The sequence below is a fragment of the Schistocerca nitens genome, chromosome 1, assembly GCF_023898315.1.
Source record: "Schistocerca nitens isolate TAMUIC-IGC-003100 chromosome 1, iqSchNite1.1, whole genome shotgun sequence".
NCBI lineage: Eukaryota > Metazoa > Arthropoda > Insecta > Orthoptera > Acrididae > Schistocerca > Schistocerca nitens.
In genome coordinates, this window is record NC_064614.1 from 1,045,329,900 (window position 1) to 1,045,348,958 (window position 19,059).

Consider the following 19,059-nt stretch of genomic DNA (forward strand, 5'->3'; position numbering starts at 1 on the left):
AATTAAAGTTCTCCACCCACATACTAGCCAAGGGCTCAAACGTACTTTAAGCTTAAGCTCACAAAAAGAAATGATGTACTTAGATTAGCAACGATGAACTTCGTCCGTTGACCAAGATAATTACCAAGTTGGTAACTGAACCGAGGTTCAAAATGGTTCGAATCGCTCTGAGCACTATAGGACTTAACATCTGTGGTCATCAGTCCCCTAGAACTTAGAACTACTTAAACCTAACTAACCTAAGGACATTACACACATCCATGCCCGAGGCAGGATTCGAACCTGCGACCGTAGCAGTCGCGCGGTTCCGGACTGCGCGCCTAGAACCGCTAGACCACCGCGGCCGGCGAACCGAGGTCTCGGCAAAAAACCATCACAGAGGTTTTTGTTCGACATCCGCTGTTTTACGTCTCAGTAAAATAGAGTTTGTTGGTGGTAGGTATTCTATTCGTACTGTTATGCTAAACGCCTTCCAAGCGAGGAACGGTGTATGGATGAATGGCGAACTAGCTGAAACTGCTTGTTCTGAGCACAAAACATTGTCAGTGGGTAAGATTATGTGCTTTGCTTATTTTCGCCGACAAGTGCCTTTTAACCTTTAAGTTAGATCAGCAGTGTGTGTTCTGCAATGTTATAGAATGATATTCTCGCGCATAACACTAGTGCACTCTCTCCTTGGATATGTTCCTTAGCGGAAGCTTCACCTGCTTGACATTCGGACGCAGGCAAATTGGTGTTCTATTTTCTATTGTATGCAGGTGTTTAAAATGGTTCTGATATGTTTTATTTATTAAGACAGAGGGTTTGAAGTAGCATAACCTTTAAAATTTTGACGCGCAAGAGTATGTATCCCGGGTTTAATGTGCGCCAGCGTCTCGCACATACCAAAGTGCCCTCTCTCGGTCAAATTGTCTGCCCTAGTGCTCCCATACCCTCTTCACGATAGTTCACAGGCTAAGTACTGATAGTATGCCGTGTTCGCATCGACCATCTCTTCATAAATATGCTGTACAGATGAAGGTGATATTTTAATTTTAACTACTGACGACGCCTTTGGCACGATTGTTTTATGCACATCCACTTCAGAATGTGATTTTTAGTAGGTGACTAAAAGTTTTTGTGCCTGTAATACTTTGGTAATTTTCATGGTACTTAAAGCTGTAAGTGTTTATTATTCTTTTATCTCAGTAATGTTGCTAAGATTTTTGCTAATGAAGGTGCCTCCCTGTTCAGGTGTATTTTTGCTTCTGATGAAAGTATATTTGGATATACCGAAATCGTTGTCAAGGATTTCAATAAAATTTTATTTTGCAACTGTTTGGCTGTTATCATTTACATGAAGATTTTCAACAGTTGCTGCTTCAGCCATGTTTAATATTTTGATATGTTGTATTTCTGAGCATGTCATATTTTCTATGTAATCCTGTGTGATTTTTATTCTGATGAAGACCGCTTTAGTACTGTCGGAACCATGGTCAATTTGACAATAATTTTGTGCAACCGAGGTGGCTATACATAAATCTTGTAATTAAGTTAACGCACGGTTGCTGAACCTCAGCCAATAAAAATGTTTAAAATTTCTACTATCCCAACAGCTTGAATTCCATGCCAGAATATTGATGATCTTATATTCAACAGCCGGCCGGAGTGGCCAAGCGGTTCTAGGCGCTACAGTCTGGAACCGCGCGACCGCTGCGGTCGCAGGTTCGAATCCTGCCTCGGGCATGGATGAGTGTGATGTCCTTAGGTTAGTTAGGTTTAAGTAGTTCTAAGTTCTAGGGGACAAATGACCACAGCTGTTAAGTCCCATAGTACTCAGAGCCGTTTTTTTATATATTCAACAGAATCACCGGTTCCAGAACAAAGTTCTGCAATAGCCGATTTTCTGATCTGTTGTAAGTGTGTACTACGCTTATGCTCAGTACTCCAGGACCCCACGGTCCTGATAGTCTGACCGATATACGACATACCACAACTGGAAGGAATACGATAGACCCTCGCTTTACGCAAAACATCATCCTCAACGGAACCTAAAAGGAAAAACATTTCACATCATATTTCCGCAAAATAGGGCCAATCTTGTTGGAAATACTCAATGCATAAGGCAGAAAAGCCATAGATCTTGACCGAGCGAGGTGGTGCAGTGGTTAGCACACTGGACTCGCTTTCGGGAGGACGATGGTTCAATCCCGCGTCCGGCCATCCTGATTTAGGTTTTCCCTGATTTCCCTAAATCGCTCCAGGCAAATGCCGGAATGGTTCCTTTGAAAGGGCACGGCCGACTTCCTTCCCTAATCCTATGAGACCGATGACCTTGCTGTCTGGTCTCTTCCCCCCCCCAAAAAAACCAAAACCATAGATCTTTGTGCCAATTCAGTATTTTCAGAACTCATCCGGGTGCACGGTCGGTCGATAGAGCAATGCACGTCCGATCTTTCACTTTAGCCATTCTGATGAAAGGTGACCTCAGGATGGGCTATCTCACCTGACAAACTGTGAAGCAAGGTACGAAGTACTCCTTTACGCTGAGCCGGATGGTGACAGCTATGTAGATCAGTCTAAGTAAGTTTGCTATAAATAGCATGTCCCAAAGTACCGGCAACGTTCCTCCTGACCAGCACATCAAGGAAGGAAAGGTAGCCATCCTTTTCCATCGTGAAACGAATATTCGGATCGAATTCAGGTGTTCTAAAAAGTCATTCAGATTTTCATTCCCATGAGGCCAAACAACAAACGTATCGTCTATGTACGTGAAATAGAAACACTTAAGTTTCAAATCCGCTGACTCCAATGCACATTCCTCCCAGACGTTCATAAACAAATTTGCAATATTAGGTGAAATGGGGTTCCCATCACAACTCCATCTGTCTGCTCATTCAATAAAAAGTAAATGGAAGTCAACACATGACGAAATAGGTTCGTTAATTCGACACTAAACGTAACCTCAGTGCAGCGTATAGAGAATCAGACAGAGGAGAGAACACATGAAAACCTACAAGACTACCAGAGTCATTCACATACATACCCTTCAGCATTTCGCTTGTCAGCGAGTAAAACAACAGTATCTACACTCCTGGAAATTGAAATAAGAACACCGTGAATTCGTTGTCCCAGGAAGGGGAAACTTTATTGACACATTCCTGGGGTCAGATACATCACATGATCACACTGACAGAACCACAGGCACATAGACACAGGCAACAGAGCATGCACAATGTCGGCACTAGTACAGTGTATATCCACCTTTCGAAGCAATGCAGGCTGCTATTCTCCCATGGAGACGATCGTAGAGATGCTGGATGTAGTCCTGTGGAACGGCTTGCCATGCCATTTCCACCTGGCGCCTCAGTTGGACCAGCGTTCGTGCTGGACGTGCAGACCGCGTGAGACGACGCTTCATCCAGTCCCAAACATGCTCAATGGGGGACAGATCCGGAGATCTTGCTGGCCAGGGTAGTTGACTTACACCTTCTAGAGCACGTTGGGTGGCACGGGATACATGCGGACGTGCATTGTCCTGTTGGAACAGCAAGTTCCCTTGCCGGTCTAGGAATGGTAGAACGATGGGTTCGATGACGGTTTGGATGTACCGTGCACTATTCAGTGTCCCCTCGACGATCACCAGTGGTGTACGGCCAGTGTAGGAGATCGCTCCCCACACCATGATGCCGGGTGTTGGCCCTGTGTGCCTCGGTCGTATGCAGTCCTGATTGTGGCACTCACCTGCACGGCGCCAAACACGCATACGACCATCATTGGCACCAAGGCAGAAGCGACTCTCATCGCTGAAGACGACACGTCTCCATTCGTCCCTCCATTCACGCCTGTCGCGACACCACTGGAGGCGGGCTGCACGATGTTGGGACGTGAGCGGAAGACGGCCTAACGGTGTGCGGGACCGTAGCCCAGCTTCATGGAGACGGTTGCGAATGGTCCTCGCCGATACCCCAGGAGCAACAGTGTCCCTAATTTGCTGGGAAGTGGCGGTGCAGTCCGCTACGGCACTGCGTAGCATCCTACGGTCTTGGCGTGCATCCGTGCGTCGCTGCGGTCTGGTCCCAGGTCGACGGGCACGTGCAACTTCCGCCGACCACTGGCGACAACATCGATGTACTGTGGAGACCTCACGCCCCACGTGTTGAGCAATTCGGCGGTACGTCCACCCGGCCTCCCGCATGCCCACTATACGCCCTCGCTCAAAGTCCGTCAACTGCACATACGGTTCACGTCCACGCTGTCGCGGCATGCTACCAGTGTTAAAGACTGCGATGGAGCTCCGTATGCCACGGCAAACTGGCTGACACTGACGGCGGCGGTGCACAAATGCTGCGCAGCTAGCGCCATTCGACGGCCAACACCGCGGGTCCTGGTGTGTCCGCTGTGCCGTGCGTGTGATCATTGCTTGTACAGCCCTCTCGCAGTGTCCGGAGCAAGTATGGTGGGTCTGACACACCGGTGTCAATGTGTTCTTTTTTCCATTTCCAGGAGTGTATATCAACTGTAAAGCAGCCCTCTTTGCTGCTCTTATGCTGTAACATTGCTATTGGGTGGACGTACCCCAGTCAACAAGCGTCCGGCTCTCCTCCTGGCATCCTCTGCAGCATCAGGAGGTAGTTTACAAACATCCGTTCAACGGAACTAATAAAATTAACCAACTTTTGGGCTTCGGTACAAACATAAAACCTTTCTGTAGCATGGATACAGCTGCGTCGTCATAAGCTTCCTCCGTGAGATTTATCACGGAACATCGAGATACAGTATTAGACTACGAGCCACGGAAACGTTCAAAGTCCGCCAAATGCAGGGCAGTTAAATAACGATAGGGTGGTCACCTGCTGAAATATAGGTGGTTGTCGACATTAGCTGGTTGCTATCCCGTCGGTTGTCTGAATATTGTATACACCGGGGAAAACGCAGGTCTCAGATTGTTAGTAGTTTCTTATTTTAACACGACACCATATCAAATGCGCGCGCGCGCGCGCGCGCGTGTGTGTGTGTGTGTGTGTGTGTGTGTGTGTGTGTGTGTGTGTGTGTGTGTTCTGATGGTGTATCTGAAACATGAAAATTCTATAAATTACACCCTTTATATAATTCTACGGATAAATGCTTTTGAACGTAGCGACAAAAAAAAATCAGGTAATTCAGATACACAATTTAAAAAATGTTTTGCATCGCCCCGGTTCCCAGAACTCTTGAAGATAGACGTTAACTGTGGATATTGTATTACAGACACAGTCCCTTTGACTGTTCAGAGATGTGACTAAACCCGCCGAAAGGTTTAAACAACCATGCATGAGCAGCACCTATTAGACGGAGGGGGTCCGACAATCGATCAGTTCCAGTCATTCCAACAGGAATGAGGTACACGGCTCGTGTAGTCTGTACTTCAACAATGCCTAAATGGTCAATACCGCGGTTCTATCGCGTCCGGATTGTTACTTTGTGCCAGGAAGGAAAATCAACAAGGAAAGGATCCAGGCATCTTCGAGTGAACCAAAGCAATATTGTTCGGACATGGAGAACATACAGAGAGACAGGAACTGTCATTGCTACGCCTCGCTCAGGCCGCTCAAGGGCTACTACTGCATTGAACAATCGCCACCTGCGGATTATGGCTCGGAGGACCCCTGACAGCAAAGCCACCATGTTGAATAATGCTTTTCGTGCAGCCACAGGACGTCGTGTTAAGACTCAAACTGGGCACAATAGACTGCATGATGCGCAACTTCACTCCCGACGTCTATGGCGAGGTCCATCTTTGCAACCACGACACCATTCAGCACGGTACAAACGGGCCCAACAACATGCAGAATGGACCACTCAGGACTGGCATCACATTCTCTTCATCGATGAGTGTTGCATATGCCTTAAGCCAATCAACCGTCGGAGACGTGTTTGGAGGCAACCCGGTCAGGCTGAACGCCTTAGACACACTGTCCAGCGAGTGCAGCACGGTGGAGGTTCCCTGCTGTTTTGGGGTGGCATTATGTGGCATCGACTTACGCCGCTGGTGTTCATGGAAGGCGCCGTAACAGCTGTACGATACGTGAAGGCCAACCTCCGACCGATAGCGCATTCATATCGGCAGCATATTGGCGAGGCACTCCTCTTCATGGACGACAATTTGCACTCCCCCTTGTGAATGACTTCCTTCAGGATAACGACATCGCTCGACTAAAGTGACCAGCATGTTCTCCAGACATGAACTATGTCGAACATGACTGGGATAGATTGAAAAGGGCTGTTTATGGACGACCTGACCCACCAACCACTCTGAGAGATCTACGCCGAATCGCCGTTGAGGAGTGGGCAGTCTGGACCAACAGTTCCTTGATGAACTTGTGGATAGTATGTCACGACGAATACAGGCATGCATCAATGCAAGAGGACGTGCTACTGGGTATTAGAGGTACCGGTGCGTATAGCAATCAGGACCACCACCTCTGAAGGTCTCGCTCAATGGTGGTGCAACATGCAATGTGTGGTTCTCAAGAGCAATAAAAAGGGCGGAAATTATGTGTATTTTGATCTCTAGTCAAATTTTCTGTGCAGTTTCCGGAACTCTCGGAACCGAGGTGATGCAAAACTTTTTTTGATATGTGTATTTTTGACCACCGACAAGATTACTGCTCTGGGTATGAATTGTGACTCCATTCTAACCCCTCTAAGATACTACTCTGCCACTGTCTGTTTCGCTTTAATACTACGCTGATATCGACTGAAGAGGGAAAAAGGAATGGGGGCGGAATGGGAGGGGAGATGTTTTGTCACATAACGGTGACGTCATTGATAAGGGTGATGAAGTCATTAAGTCAAGTTCGTTGATAACATCACTGCCAGTAACGTGTGGGCAAACCAAAAGCTTTTGGTTGTGAATGTCGACTAGATTACTACTGGAGAAATTGCTTAGAAAACTAGATTCTGTCCTTTGATCGAAACTAAACCTGTCATAGTACGAAAAAAAGGGACCTTGAGAGTTAACGTCCCGCGACGGCAACGCACACGCTTCGATGGGGAATTAAACAGGCCTGCAATTTTTCAAAGTAAATGGACGGCTGGTAGGGGATTGTGGCGGCGTTCCTTCCGCATACGAGTCCAAATGTCTAGCTGACCGTTGTGGCCGAGCGATTCTAGGCGCTTCAGTCTGAAAACGCACGACTGCTACGGTTGCAGGATCGAATCCTGCCTCGGGCATGGATGTGTGTGATGTCCTTAGGTTAGTTAGGTTTAAGTAGTTCTAAGTTCTAGGGGACTGATGACCTCAGATGTTAAGTCCCATAGTGCTCAGAGCCATTTGAACCGTTTTTCCTAATGTCTTAAGCATTGCGCCACCTGTTACGTCAGCGTGATTTGAATGAAACAAAAAAATTCATAAATTTTAGGCGATGACACAATATTAAAAAGTTCTAAAAAATGGCTATGTTTATTTCAGAGTTACCCTCACATCATTCACGAACTGCAATATTAAAATCGTAAAAATTTGAACTGGAATTAAATTTGGCGAATAATTGAATGAAAGTTCATAAGTGGTTTACATGTAGGAGACTTGAGACCAACGTGTGCCTTTCTAATCAGTTCCTTCCACTGTTATCCTTTGGAAGTGATACCACCTAAAGAAACGGCATTTCTCACACACGTTCACACTCTGAGCCAGATACTGCCTAACATGGGAATTCAGCTTCCGAAGATGAACAAAGGTACCCTAAACTTGTCATTTTATGGATAAAGAAAAGAAATTTGATAAAATAGTCACTGTTTTCGCTTCTTGTTATCGTCATACATGGATAATATAGAGACTGCAGTCCGTAAAACTTTCTAAGATTTTTTAACACTAAATCTTTCTTACTAAGAAGAAGGCAAGTTTGGAAACTCCATTTAGAAAAGTAGAGATCTTAGATTCTTGGAGGTACGTCTTACAAAATGTTATGAAAATGATGAAATGTAAATATCGCCAACTAATTGGATTTAAAAGAAACTGATGTAAGCAATCGCATTACTGAAATGGAGGTCGCATTCGTCTATCCACTCAAAATTCTCCTGATAAATCTTAAGTACATTTTTCGGATATATGTTAGCTTTATGCCCTTTTTATGACTTCAAAGTTCTCGCTTCGTAACATCACACATTTTTCACGGAGTGAGCACTCGTACAGAGGGTAGTGTGTTAGTCCTGCGGTAACGAGCAACTATTCCAGGACTAGAGCTGCAGCGGACGTCACTGCGGTAGAGCACTGTGGACAGGGGGTCAGGCCATCTTTTGTGGCAGCACGCTGCCCTGTTTCAACAGGACACATCCCTTTGTCCCGGCCACATCTGTCGTCCGCGGAGAGCAATTACTGTGCGATGGGCAACAAGAGTTGCAGCTTCTTTACAGACCACGGACGGTCATTTTCTCTCCAATTTATCCAAAAAGCTAACTCGATAGAAAAGGAAAACAGTCTCTTGCGCGCAGAAGTCTTGGTATTAAATGAAGAGTATAAAGGGAATATGCCATTAAAAGGAAAATTATATGGTATTTCATTTCCAGACTGATAAAGTATTTAAATTACGTCTACGTAGGAACGAAAAGCTCGCGCTGGAGGAGCTAACGTTACTATAAAAAATAGCGTGCATGTAAAATGCACGTAAGAAGTATGGAAACGAGTGGAGGTCCAACTCCTCCATTTCCAAACTGAAATTTTGAAATTTTTTCGTTGATGGGGAATCGAGAACTACCGTAGCATACATCCCCATGGGACTGCGGGAGCTGGCGGATATTCTGGAATTATACAGTAGTGAAAATCAGTATAAAGGCTTGGATATTTGTGACAAAATTAACACTGTCGTTTGGAATAGTTGCTCACTGTGTATATACAATAGTATGAGACACAGTATACGGAAAAATGCAATCAAATGGCATCATATTTGGTGTCAGTAGTACAGTAGATAATAAGACGTCATCGATTCCGGTGGTAGGCGATAGAAATCGGTATGAAGGCAGCCGGCTGTGTGCTGTGTTACTGTCTTCGCACGTGCCTTTATTGCAGATATGTAGCAGACATCATTAGTGACAGTGCCTTTTGTGTACAAAAACCACAATTTTGATACACGCGGTAAACGTTTGCCATGTGAAGAAAAAACAAAAATCGGTACCTACAAGTAAATGGGACAGTCTAATCGTCAAATCGCCAGGAAGTTGAAACGTTAACGCACAGTGACTGATAATCTCGTTAGATTTGATTCGTAAAAAGGACAGAATGGTAAATACGGGCAAGGTAGAAAATTATCTGAGGCATCTAAATGGTCACTTTTGCGCAAAGCAAGAGCCGCAAACCGTTAATTTTCCCAACTTGTTGGTGATTTACAGTTGCCAGTAACTGCCACACATAATCTGTCACATGACAAACATCTTTCATTCAAGAAACGACTGCAGAAACCTGCTCTAACATCTAAACATAAGCAGGCTGATTGGAGTTTGCTGAAAAACATATGTCATGGACGTCAGAAGGGGATAAAGTGATCTTTATTGATGAGGAGGAGTTTGATTTAGATTAGCAGGATGGAGTTCAATATCACTGGCATGATATGAGAATGGGACAGCAGGTAAGAATGATCAGGTGGTAGAAGTCTGCACTAAACATAAATCACGCTCTGCTCAGCTGAACACTAGAATGAACTCTTTAACATGTACACTGAGATGCTAGAGACAGAATTGATTCGAATGTATGAGGAGCTAGGAGACGGAAGTCTAATATTTCAAGAAGATAATGCATCTGTGCATGTTTCTGCTACTATCAAAAAGTGGTTTGAAGATAAAGATATCTATATCTTGCCCTGATCTGCACGTAGCCCAGATCTGCACCACGTGGAAGACCTTTGGGGAATACTTGCAAGCCACGTTTATCGCAGTGCAACGCGATTTGAGCCGTATTTGAGCTGAAATGATTTATAGGAGAACAATGGCAAACAATTTCACGGCAAGAACAACACACCTTAACAAAATCAATGCCGAAGAGAATTTTTGAAGTAATTATGAAGAACGGAGGTTGGATGAAGTACTAACAGTGCAATAACACAACAGGACTGTGAGTGCCTTTAAACGACTTTCCATTGAAGTGCTGCAAACACCTTTATTTAGTTATTCTTGTTATGAAAGAAACAATGTAATTCCGTCATGATTGTTTATGCCTTATATGTGTCTACAACTTGCCTTTATACTGATTTCCATTACCGTAGCAGCATGCAGGAAGAAACCACGTACACATTTACTGCATATATAGATTAATTTCTCAAGACATTCTTGTTAAAAATTTTAGTTATTTGCACGACACATAATGTTCCAAAATGCGACTTGAACACTTCAGAGATATTTCAAGTAATCACATTCTTAAAGCAGTTATACTGGACGTGATATTCATTACACGTACATGATATTCATTAAAATTATAAACATCATCGAACAAAAATATCGCTAGACTTTAATCAAGCCAAGGAAGAAGTTCGGTTTAAGATAAAAGGCAGTGGACCGTTTGCAATTGGTGAATGAATTTATCTCATAGATTTTGAGAGCGCTTTTAATTCAATCTCAGCGAAGTCTGCACTAACGGCTCAGAGAAACAAGGCATTGATTCTAGCTAAGCGTATTCAAGACTATCTATGACAATGCTACACGTTCTCTTAGACTACATTAGGATCATGAGAAATTTAGAACCGAAAGAGAAACCAGTCACAGAAACTGCTCATCACTAAAACTATTCTCGGTAGTCCTAAGTTTTCAGATCCTTAAATTGTCAAGACGACGAATTAATACTTGTTAATGGAAAATTTTGGTACAACCTACGTCTCTCGGCAGTTGAAAATAACGACCGGGCAGTAAGCAAAACAAATAAATGGGAGATTTAAAACGGCCTGGAAGGCATTTGGTAATCTAAACAAAGTTTCAAAAACTATACTTCCTAAGAGCTTGTAATGCAAAGTTTTCAATGTGTCTTACAGTATAGCCTTATGGACGTTCAATGCGGAAAACCACTCAGGAACTGAAGTTTGCTCAATGGAACCAAGGAGATATGCAAGTCAAGAATCCTGGGAGGTGCAAGAAAACAAACGGGTGGGCAGGCAGAATAGAGTAAACGTTATAAATGTGTGTAAGGAAAATGAAAAGGAAGTGGACGGGACATGCAACCAAGTGAACGGATGAAAAACACTGTAGACCTTAACCTTACAATGAATGAAAGCTGAAATGATGATTAATGATTATTATTGACATTATTATTATTATTGTTTTTACCAAACGACAATATAGATAACAGTACATTTCGGTGGAGGTCACGTTACAGTTTGCGATTCATTTTCTACATATAGTGCGCGTGCGTGTGCGTGCGTGTGTGTGTGTGTGTGTGTGTGTGTGTGTGTGTGTGTGTGTGTGTGTGTGTGTGTGTGTGTGTGTTCTCTCACTCCTACGCTCCTATCTAAATGTGTGTTATAAAAATACACTGCCTAACAAAAAATGTAGCACCCAGAGTGGGAGAGGATATGTGATGTTACTTCATTGATTGTCTAAAATTGAATCAAATGTACGATGAAGTTAGCACCTTGAGTGTATTTATGACTATGACATTGCGTCCCCTTTGACCTGGATGGATGTACTGATTCGGTTGGCAAGGGTATCATAACGCCGTGGTATCCCCTCCTGAGGTAAGCTTGCGCATAACTGTTGGAACTGGTCACCGATGTACTCTGGGACGAAACTCACGTCCGAGCTCTTACCAGTTGGGGCTAACTTGGGAGCCTCTACGTCACGCAGACACATCACTGCGACATGTGCCATGTGTCGATGAGAATTATCCTGTTGAAAAATGGCACCACAGTATTGTCATATTAGAGGTAACACACGAGGAAGCGGTATGTCCGTAGCATAGTAGTGCGGCGTCATAATGCCTTCAGTCACTACTGGCCGTGACTTGTGAGCCGTGGTAAAAATTGCTGTTTTGAAGAGCGCGCCGTAGCGCGTAGTGTGAAGCAGCCGCCCTCCGTTTCTGGCGGTGGCGCCGTTGTGGCAATCGCGGCTTTGGTGTCTCACTCTGGTGGGGAAGGGGAAAGGTTCCCTGTTCACGTGCATTTAAGGGGCGTGATGAGCTCGCCAAAGTCAGTCGGGTCAGTCTGGGTGAGTCTGGAGTCAGTCTGGGGTCAGTGTCTCGTCCGAATTTGCGGCACAGTGAGAGAACTCAACGAGTGGTCGCCCGGTCGGGGGCTTAGTTCCTGCATCTGAGTCTGTGCGTTAGGCTGCCAGTCTGCTCGAGTTGCTCAGGCAACGGTAATTGGCGGTTGGATCGATCGGTTGGATCGATCGGTTGGTCGGTCGCGCACTGAGACACAAGATGACTTCTCCGCCTTGAGCGTCGGCGCATGTGAGGTCGCCACGTGAGTCCAGTGGGCCGCGCCGTATAGCGAGGGGTAGTGGCTTCGCGGCCGACACGAGAGCAACAGGAGTCAACCCACGACATCGGTCTGGCCGGTGCGAGCTGCGACGCCGTGAGACGGGAGATCGGCGCGCCTTCCTGCGTCCGTTGAAGCGGCTGGCAGCGGACGGTTAGGGAGAGCGTTTTGGGAGTGCTGCGCCAGGTCTTCGCCAGAAATCGCAGTTTATTTGAAGTGATTGGTGATATGTTGTTTCATTTACTTATTAAATTCTACTTGTTTTCTTGGTGAGGTCACCAGCCGCTTTGTTTTGGGCTCGTTCTACCATTCTTCTCCGTTTGCCCACCCTCGGGAAGGTGGTTATTTATCAATTGGGTGGTCCGTTTTTCCCTTGTGGAGTAGTGGCGGGTTAGAGCAACCTGCGGTTCGGGTTGTTCGGTAATCTCCCTATCAATCTACCGTACGTTAATAGCTGCCTCTGTCATGTTTGTCGGATTCGGTGAGTTAACGAATTTATTGCTTGAAGTGTTACGGCGTAATCCCTAAAATATGTTTTTATCTTGGTTGTCATCTTGAGAGGCGGTATATGAGTACTGTAGAGCATGTTTGGCCAACCTTGTATAATTTTATGTAAGATTGCATTTTATGGCCTTTTATTTAAATGGTCATTACAGTATATAAAGCTGCCACCCTTCCACCGCAAGACTTTTGCTAAGAGTAAAATCAAGTTGCACCTTCGGTGGCAAGTTAATTTTTTAATTTTATAGTTTTGCACCATTTCCATCCCTCCTACGGGATGCATAGTTTGTGTGCTTGTGTGAATTGTTAAAACTTTTACTTTAAGGTAATCTGATGTGTTGCAGATTTGCACCTGTATAGTCTTTCAGAGGCTGTTGTGAGCAGTCGTGACTAAGGCTGTGTCAAAAGGGAGCGGCAAGGTTCTCAGCCCGAAAGCTCATACACTCAAAAATTTGTTTCTTTCTGCCTCTGAATAAATTGTAACTTGATAGTTAGAGGGTGCTTTCTGCTTGTAATTTTAAATTTGTTTGTTAAAAAAAATTTTAGGAATAAAATTCCCTTTTGTTAAAAGTAATTTCATTTTGAGTTCATCAGTTACTCCCTCGCAACTACTTCCACGCTCACATAGTGTGATTAAATGTGTTAATGTTCTTGATGAATCGCTTGTAAATAAAGTAAATTCTTAAGAAGAAGTTTTGAAAGTAAATTCACGGTTCAACTTGAAGTCACATCTCATCACTCCCCACACCGTAGTGCCAGTAACAACATATCTGCGTGTCACTAACTGATTAGAAGAAGGTGACCTCCGTCCTGGTCGTACCATAGTCGCCGACGTTGCACATCCAGGGTAATGCAGGACCGCAGTTTATCGCTGAACATAATGCGACGCCATTCGTCAGCAGTCCATGTTTCCCGGTCACGGCGCCACTCGAATCGCAACTTTTTGTGGTGTGCTGTTAATGGCAGCCTAGGCGCGGGATGGCAACTCCCTAGTCCGACAGCTGCTTCTCTCCGACCAATCGACACTCCACTGAGGTATATACCGTATTCAAACGGTGACAGGAAACATAGCGACCTTGATTTGTTATTTTGTTTATAAAGTTTCATTAGAGTGTTTTATTATTGATCTTCTTACATTTTTATGCTATTCCCGTTTGCTATATATATATATATATATATATATTACATTGTATCTGCTTTCATGAGGAGAAAAAAGAAACTTTGTCCTTATTGTGCACTCTGATCACTTCTGGCCGCAGTTTTCGTATATGTAAAGCACAGCATCGCCTACCCCTTGTAGTATATTACACATCTACTTGAGGAACTGGTTGACTGAATACCAGGAGCAGAAGGCTCCCTATATTTTGATGTTGCACTCTATACCATGCTTTTGGTATCACAAAGAAAAAAATGATTTTATAAAGTTTTCGTAAATAATTACTTTAACTACGATCTACGATTTTCTCATCATAGGATGGCCTGGTAACGAAACCGTGGGCCAGTAGGAAAAATAAAACAGCTCCTATACACTGAAACAAATAATTTTTACTGGTTATGCGATGGCGTTGCCGCAGTGGATACAACGGTTCCTGTCAGATCACCGAAGTTAAGCGCTGTCGGGCGTGGCCGGCTCTTGGATGGGTGACCATCCGGGCCTCCATGCGCTGTTGCCATTTTGAGGAGGTATTGAATAGGATTGGGGAGAAGTTTGTGGCACAACTTGACTAGAAGAAGGGATCGGTTGGTAGGACATGTTTTGAGGCATTAAGGGATCACAAATTTAGCATTGGAGGGCAGCGTGGGGGGTAAAAATCGTAGAGGGAGACCAAGAGATGAATACACTAAGCAGATTCAGAAGGATGTAGGTTGCAGTAGGTACTGGGAGATGAAGAAGCTTGCACAGGACAGAGTAGCATGAAGAGCTGCATCAAACCAGTCTCAGGACTGAAGACCACAACAACAACAACAACAACAACAATGCGATGCAGTTGTTACACCAAATCATAATGGCTCAAAAATATTAGAAACCTTAAAACTGTAAGTGTCCTCAGTAATAAAATTCATTTAGAATTATCCTGACGATGAAGGCAAGCTCCTTCAAAAAGTTTTAGTGCTTTTGCATTGTGCAAGGTGGATGATCCTACAGTTTAACAGAGAATTTAACAACCACGATCTCGTGTCAATTATCTAAAGAATCAAAATTAAACTTGTACTGTCACCGATAAGAAAGTTTCCAGTCTCCATAAAAATCGAAGAATGTACCACACCCAGCGATCTAATCGCACAGTGCGCATGTATCTCAGCTGGAAAATAACGAATTCCTCGTGTGCTCGAACCGACTTAAAACACGCATCGCACTCCCCGCCTAATTGGGTGTGTGCGATTGACGATGCGCTGCACGACTCTAGATCACACAATCAGGAACGCCCTCTCTTAATGTCATTATCGACGAGAGCGCTTCTCAAGTGTAAATGGACTGGTAACTGTCGTCAAAAGCCTGTTGCTCCGCCTAATAGTGTCCATATTAATGATACGATTCGGAATAGCAGTTGGTGCTGACGTACTTTAAATCTGATACAATAAGCTGGCGACAAGACGACGTAAATTTTTAAAAAGTACCACGCATTTTGAACTCACAATGCATTCTCAGTGCATCTACTTCTGTTAAGTGATAAAATGAAACAGATAAAATCTCTAAAACTTTAATGTAGTCATTGAAAACAGTGTTTGGAGTCCGAAAGCTTTGGATTCAAACAGAAAAAATAAATATTGTAAATGAAGAAACCGATTAAAAAGAGCCGAAAATTATATAAGCTACAGTCACTGACAATCTATGACTAAGTGTCTATTAATAGCGTGATACCTTTTTAGAGTGCTTTTTGTAGCGAAATCGTATATTATTAATAGATCTGGCAGACGTAAAACTATCTTCAACCGAATAGAGGCATTAAAGGCATAGGCAGAGGACACGCAGAACATAAAAGAGAATAACGGTCCAAGAATTTGGTTGAAGCAGATTTCCGATGGTACAACGCGTGCTGCTTGTTGTATTCACTGCCAGAATTCCGTTTTAAGCGTGGAACAGAAAAAAATATAATTTCTTTTACTTTAAACCTCTCGAAAAGCGCCAATTACTTCATTCTTTCGTCTTTAAATGTCATCAGCTGCTAGCATCCCCGTCTGCTTACAAATCAAACGACAGGAGAATAGGGATTATTAAAATAATCCTTATTTTTGTTGCGTTGTTTTTGACATAGGAGTCAACGCCAGCTGCCGTAGACCAGGCCACAGATACTGTGTTGTCGCTCTACTTGACGTTAGCTGGTTAGAAACCTTGTGCTGGAAGAAACTTTCAGGCTACATCAGCAAGTTCGAAGGCATGGCGTTTCTCATCAATAGACCAAGTAACAATGTTCCGTAACACAGTTCAAGCTTCTCTACATCCAAATCTCCATCTAGAATCAGATTTTCACTCTGCAGCGGAGTGTGCGCTGATATGAAACTTCCTGGCAGATTAAAATTGTGTGCCGGACCGAGACTCGAACTCGGGACCTTTGCCTTTCGCGGACAAGTGCTCTACCATTTGAGCTACCCAAGCACGACTTACGACCCATCCTCACAGCTTCAATTCTGCCAGTACTCCTCTCCTAACTTCCAAACTTCACAGAAGCTCTTCTGAGAACCAAGCAGAACTAGCACTCCTGGAAGAAAGGATATTGCGGAGGCATGGCTTAGTCGCAGCCTGGGGGATGTTTCCAGAATGAGATTTTCAAACTGCAGCGGAGTGCGCGCTAGTATGAAACTTCCTGTGTGCCGTACCGAGACTCGAACTCGGGACCTTTGCCTTTCGCAGGCAAGTGCTCTACCATCTGAGCAACCCATGCACGTCGCTTCTGTGAAGTTTGGAAGTTAGGAGACGACGTACTGGCAGAATTGAAGCTGTGAGGACGGGTCGCGAGTCGTGCTTGGGTAGCTCAGATGACAGAGCACTTGCCCGCGAAAGGCAAAGGTCCAAAGTTCGAATCTCGGTCCGGCACACAGTTTTAATCTGCCAGGTAGTTTCATCTTCATCTAGATCTACAAGACCACTCTGCAGTTCACACGTAAGTACGACATTACAGAGCCTGTTTTGCTAGGAAACACTACAGTATTCGTCTTAACAACACAGGATCTGCAACATCGTAAAAAAAGTGTTGCATTACGAGGTGCATTCAAGTTCTAAGGCCTCCGATTTTTTTCTCCGGACTGGAAAGAGATAGAAACATGCGCATTTTTTTTAAATGAGGCCGCGTTCATTGTCAATACGTCCCAGAGATGGCAGCACCGTACGGTAGACGGAATTTTACCGCCAGCGGCGAGAATGAGAACTGTTTTAAATACTTAAAATGGCGACGTTTTCCTTACTTGAACAGCGTGCAATCAATCGTTTTCTGACTTTGCGTGGTGTGAAACCAATCGAAATTCATTGACAGTTGAAGGAGACATGTGGTGATGGAGTTATGGATGTGTCGAAAGTGCGTTCGTGGGTGCAACAGTTTAATGAAGGCAGAACATCGTGTGACAACAAACTGAAACAACCTCGGGCTCGCACAGGCCGGTCTGACGACATGATCGAGAAAGTGGAGAGAATGGTTTTGGGGGATCGCCGAATGACTGTTGAACAGATCGCCTCCAGAGTTGGCATTTCTGTGGGTTCTGTGCACACAATCCTGCATGACGACCTGAAAATGCGAAAAGTGTCATCCAGGTGGGTGCCACGAATGCTGACGGACGACCACATGGCTGCCCGTGTGGCATGTTGCCAAGCAATGTTGTCGCCCAACGACAGCATGAATGGGACTTTCTTTTCGTCGGTTGTGACAATGGATGAGACGTTATGCCATTTGTCAATCCAGAAACAAAGCGCCAGTCATCTCAATGGAAGCACACAGATTCACCGCCACCAAACAAATTTCGGGTAACCACCAGTGCTGAAAAAATGATGGTGTCCATGTTCTGGGACAGCGAGGGCGTAATCCTTACCCATTGCGTTCAAAAGGGCACTACGGTAACAGGTTCATCCTACTAAAATGTTTTGAAGAACAATTTCCTTCCTGCACTGCAACAAAAACGTCCGGGAAGGGCTGCGCGTGTGCTGTTTCACCAAGACAACGCACCCGCACATCGAGCTAACGTTACGCAACAGTTTCTTCGTGATAACAACTTTGAAGTGATTCCTCATGCTCCCTACTCACCTGACCTGGCTCCTAGTGACTTTTGGCTTTTTCCAACAATGAAAGACACTCTCCGTGGCTGCACATTCACCAGCCGTGCTGCTATTGCCTCAGCGATTTTCCAGTGGTCAAAACAGACTCCTAAAGAAGCCTTCGCCGCTGCCATGGAATCATGGCGTCAGCGTTGTGAAAAATGTGTACGTCTGCAGGGCGATTACGTCGAGAAGTAACGCCAGTTTCATCGATTTCGGGTGAGTAGTTAATTAGAAAAAAAATCGGAGGCCTTAGAACTTGAATGCACCTCGTGCTTATTGATCGCTTCTCGTATATTTATCTGGCTTCTAAGTGTTCTGCCAGTAAAAGATTTCTGTTCACCTTCCCCACGCCATTTTATATGTAATGATTCCATTTTAAATTATCGTGAGCTCCAGTTATTTAGCTGAATCGACAACCTTCCTATATGTATTTATCGTGTAACTCAGATTTAACCAATTTTTTTTAATACTCATTTGGAGAACCTCACACCTATTTTTCATGGCCAAATGTCAATTTTCGCGCCATGCAGGTAAGTCGTGTAAATCATTTTATAATTCAGATCGATCATCTGACGAGTTTACTGGATGGTATGAGAGAGGAACAGACGGCTGCACTTTAGACCACTCTCTTCCTACTTTCCATTTCATATGCATCAATATTTACACAAAAATACACCTCAGTGACGAACTTCATGTCACAGCAATATGCACACATACAGGCGACGGTAGTATCGTGTACACTTTCAATAAGAGGGAATTGCGTTGGCGGAGCTGTCGTTCGTACTCAGGTGATTCTTGTTAGAAAGGTTTCCGACGTGATTATGGCCATTCCATGGAAATTAACAGACTATCTGTGGTGTCACCGCTAGACACCACACTTACTAGGTGGTAACTTAA